This window comes from Misgurnus anguillicaudatus, chromosome 21, assembly GCF_027580225.2.
Source record: "Misgurnus anguillicaudatus chromosome 21, ASM2758022v2, whole genome shotgun sequence".
Lineage (NCBI taxonomy): Eukaryota > Metazoa > Chordata > Actinopteri > Cypriniformes > Cobitidae > Misgurnus > Misgurnus anguillicaudatus.
Window position 1 is genome coordinate 24,740,964 of NC_073357.2, and position 4,759 is coordinate 24,745,722.

At 38.8% G+C, this 4,759-nt stretch overlaps 3 non-coding genes across 3 annotated transcripts; all 3 read right to left on the reverse strand.

The window, feature by feature from the left end:
• Positions 1-466: 466 nt before the first annotated feature.
• Positions 467-630, reverse strand: LOC141354445 (U1 spliceosomal RNA). The gene has a single exon (XR_012360878.1). It is a non-coding gene; the product is annotated as a U1 spliceosomal RNA (small nuclear RNA).
• Positions 631-1,567: 937 nt separating this feature from the next.
• On the reverse strand, positions 1,568-1,758 carry LOC141354448 (U2 spliceosomal RNA). Its single transcript, XR_012360881.1, has one exon. It is a non-coding gene; the product is annotated as a U2 spliceosomal RNA (small nuclear RNA).
• Positions 1,759-3,482: 1,724 nt separating this feature from the next.
• Positions 3,483-3,646, reverse strand: LOC129417816 (U1 spliceosomal RNA). The gene has a single exon (XR_008635872.1). It is a non-coding gene; the product is annotated as a U1 spliceosomal RNA (small nuclear RNA).
• Between the last annotated feature and the right edge of the window lie 1,113 nt (positions 3,647-4,759).

Genomic DNA, 4,759 nt, shown 5'->3' on the forward strand with positions numbered 1-4,759 from the left:
ATCAATTTAATAATTCTACAGGAGAAGATGGATCCATTTTGCCCAACTTGAGTTTTTTTGACAAGTGTGCCACAAAATAGGCAACAATGCCTTCTTAAAGCAACAAAGGAGGCAAAGGCACTGGCATCTCGTAACACATGCTTCAAAAAGATCAAAGTCGAGCATAAAAAAATGGCTTGTGAGGAAGGTCTGTGACAAACCTACATACGACCAAGAGAGGAAAATGGCGCAAGAGGTGTACAGCTCAACCAAGCAGTGGCTGGTGATGAAGGAGGAGGACATCAACACCAAGTCCCTAAAGCACTTCAGGCGATACATTCTCAAAAGAGAGGTAGATTAAGTTGACTTTAAACTGCTGTAGTTGTTACTACACACATGCTGTGTTAAATAAAAAATCTTCAAACCACAGACTTCATGAGCTGAAAGAGCTTTTGAACAAATCAAATCTGTATTTAAACAACCAAATCAGGGGAGAGCGCGAACGCAGTCCCCCACTACCACAAATTATGCAGTCGAGATTCCCACATTTGGGGAATTCGCAGGGGTCAGCACAGCCGCAGTGCAATGGCTTAGCCTCACCCTGGGTGAACCACCTTCTTGATCATGGTGTCTCCCCTGCCAGGTAAGTATGAGTTGTACATCGACCTTGAAGGGGAGTCACTTTAGGGAACATCAGTTTCAACAAAAAGGCGACATGATTAAAATAAACCTCATACTGTTGGAAACTTTTTTTAGTGAAGACCAGGAAACTTGGATTTCCTTGAGCAGTAGTCTTTACTGCAGAAAGCGATATTTAAATCAGAGCATAGAGCTCAGGTGCTGCAGTCACCAAGTCTGACTTACAGTAGAGCCCTACATTGCATTTATACACATTTTAGAGGACAGTCCCCTAAATCGAAAACAAAAGCATTCAACTTTAAACAAAGCATTGAAAGGAAGTAACCCTGCCACTCCCAATCCTTCAGTTTTACCAACCCTTAATCCCATCAACATCTCACCCACTGTCTCACTCACACCATTTCATTATCATAGAAATGGGTTCACACTTTAGGCTTGCCATTCACCTTTGACTAGGACCCTTGGCCCAAACATAAGCAAAGGCCACAAACTCACACAATGGAACAAAAGACAGAAACTTGCAGTAATCCACTTTCATTATAAGTTACTTGGTAACGGGTTGCCACCAGTTAAATGTAAGAGCCATTATATAAAACTTCTATGGTTCCAGCTGGAATCCAGAATTTACTGTAGATGACTAGATCACAAAATGCAATCTAATGATTATATTTTCTTCACTGCATGTGGACATTTATACTGGCCATGTGATGATTTTAATCTTATGTTTCCAGTTTGGCTGCCCTGCTCATTAGTTGAATTACTTATTTGTTAATTTACTAAGTTAGAATTGCAAAGGTTGACTCTAAAGGAAGAAAATCAGCTTTTTGGATTAAATATGTTAATATCCATGTTGGACCCATTTGGAGAAATTGGAGAACATTTACAAACCATCCAAAGATTTGTTTGAAAATCTCTAAGCAACATAGCAGCTCTTCTTTTCACAACATTAGGGGGGTGCACCGTTCCCAGAAGTACTGCAATACCAGGTCGATGCGTGGAGTGGACGGAGCAAGCCCCTATTCCATCTCCCAATTCCAAAAATCAATTTAATATATGGTCCCCGGGTAGGGGACGTATCAGATATTAAACTGATAAGAACAGATACTACACTTGATCTTAGCCAAAAGGCCGAGAAGCGATACCCACAAATGGTTTGAAGTAGGGACAATATTCTTTGAAACAGTACATAGAAAGATGGTATGGTACTGTTATTATTTTCCATTATTTACGTTCTTCCTGATCCCATTTTCAAACTTTAGTTAGTGTGTAATGTTGCTGTTAGAGCATAAATAATACCTGCAAAATGATAAAGCTCAAAGTTCACTGCCAGGCGATATATTTCCTTTAATAGAATTTCCCTTTCAAAGTCTTAAGCGAACGGCCAGTTTGGACTACAGCCCTCTACTTCCACAATTCTCCCAGTGTCAAAAAGAAAGTAATCACAAAATTTAAAGTTAGGAGGAGGAAACAATTTGAATAGAATAGTGATTAGAGATGTTCATATTGAACATTTAACAGTTAACTGATGGTAAGAATTTATGACAATTAACATTATCAGTTAAAAGAACAAAAAATGTGTTAACGCACGGTGTGTGTCGTCATGAGCCGACAGAAATTTTGCCAGTTTTCCATCTTTAATTTGTGAATGTCCTGTAAATAATACAAATTATTGCTGCCCTGACACTCTGATAAAGTAATCATTTGTATGAGAAATCATTTGTGTGTGTGTGTTTGAGTATGGTTTGGAAGCTGAACGGAGACGCACGCATGTGCGCGCAAGATGACAGTCCATCTACATCTCGCACAGACCTTCGCTGATGGCCTTTGACCCTGACCATAAACATCTCTCTTTTTGCACAAACAGAGAAAGACGACGCAAAAGCAAAACTTTTTGAAATGTGTCCTGCTTTAGAAATGGCCACTGGATATTAATGGATATTAATCATCTGGACTGATCGCGCGCTCTTTGATAAGATGTTGTGTAAATATCTGATAATGTATGAATCCTAGTTTTGTTTTTGATCTGTCGCTGCTGTTGACACGTTCAAATGAAATAAAATTTGTTCTTACCAGATCACAGACAACCATCAACTGTATTTTTACTCGAATGACAATTTAATATTAAAATCTTATAAGTTAACGGTTAATGTTCGGATAAGCTGCGGTTGTCAGTCGAGAAAATTAACTGATATGAATATCCCCAATAGTAATACAATTATGTAAATTTGCTATAGACTTGATGCAATGTTAAATGTTGCTTTAAATACTTTGCTGTTTTGCCCCCGGTGGACTTGCAATAAAACATTTTCTGATCAAATTAGCTGGCCAATGACAGAATGCCTTAACAAGCCATTAAAAACACCAAATGTTTTAATTACATCAGTTCTGAGAGTTTAAGAAATGTCACTTAATTGAATGGTATGCGATGGCATGCAATTTAAATTGTAAAATATTTTTTGTTAAGAACAGTGACATTTTGTGGAATTTGTATTTAGCAATGTTTTCATTTAGGCCACATGCTTACATAAGTTAAAACAATTACATAAACTGACTGACTATTAGAATCATTTTGTGTGTCATCTATAAAGATAATCTAAAATGTAGGACTTTGAAAGTAGATTCATGTTGCTATGTTAAAGTTATCCGCAATGTTAAAAAATAAATAAATAAAAATTAAAATACAAAAAATAAGAAAATAAACAATTAAAAAATAAATATATTTCTTGTGTTAATCTATAAACCATTAATTAATTTCAAACCAGTGTTACAATTTAACACAATACTAAAATTATTGTAATTTTCAAAATTCAAATAATCCATTAGGAGTCTGAAAAAATTTAATATCTGTATTTATACAACAAAATCAGGGGAGAGCGCGAACGCAGTCCCCCACTACCACAAATTATGCAGTCGAGATTCCCACATTTGGGGAATTCGCAGGGGTCAGCACAGCCGGAGTGCAATGGCTTAGCCTCACCCTGGGTGAACCACCTTCATGATCATGGTGTCTCCCCTGCCAGGTAAGTATGAGTTGTACATCAACCCTGAAGGGGAGTCACTTTAGGACACATCAGTTTCAATGATGATAAGGCAATACGATTCTAAAATAACTCTGCATACAGTTGGAAACCTTTTTTTTTAGAAAACCTGGAGGCTGTTTACACTTGGTAGTAAGATGTGTTTTCATCGATCGGATCACAAGTGGACGAGAGAGACACATTACGTTTACACCTGGTATTTAAATCCGTCTCTTTTGTCCACTTTCGACCGCTTCGGTGCTGAATACTATGAGGGGGTGGTCTGTGAGACGGTGGGCGAGTCTCTCTGCTGTCATTCAAACCCGTGCGGGAGTAATTATGAGTTTATATGGACGCAAAGTAATATTATGTCGGAGTGCACTGCTTGTTTAGCAAGTAAACATGCTGCACAGTGTTTTGTACATGAGTATGTAAGAGCTTTCTTTGAATTTTCAGCGCAATTGATGAAATAGGATCGCGCAACTTTCACACGCTTTCGAAACGAGGCTGCGGAGATCAGCCGCTCAGTTTTATCAATGAAAGGCTAAAAATAGCGCTGTTCACCGAATGTTCACGCCAGAAGTCAAAAAAGACGTAAAACTTGTGTTTAATACCTCAGATTAGATAAATGGGCGGAGAGAAGGCGGTCGCGTGTGGCTGTTCGAACGCATTCAACCACATGTGCGTTCCGCAACTCCAAAGCGATCCGATCGAAAGTGGTTTCGACCACCTCTGGATGTGGTTGAAAGTGGTCGAAAGTGGACGAGCTCAAAACGTTTTGAACACCGTTTACACCTGGCAATAACGTCGTCCACTTGTGATCCGATCGACGAAAACACATGTTAATGCCAAGTGTAAACAGCCTCCTGGAGACTTGTATTTCATCTAGCAGTAGTCATTCCCCATATTAGGATTGGATTAGTTTTAAGGGGGTAGATGGTGTAATGTCATTTTACCACGGGACGTCTGTAATATTGATGGTCAATTCGCAGGGGGATAGAAATCTCAGTAAAACATTTGGAAGTGGGAGGGGTAACTTGACTATGCAGCACGTCACCTCTCTCACTGTCACATGCACATTACCTTGCTTTCTGATATCACATGTGCAAACAACATGCCACAGA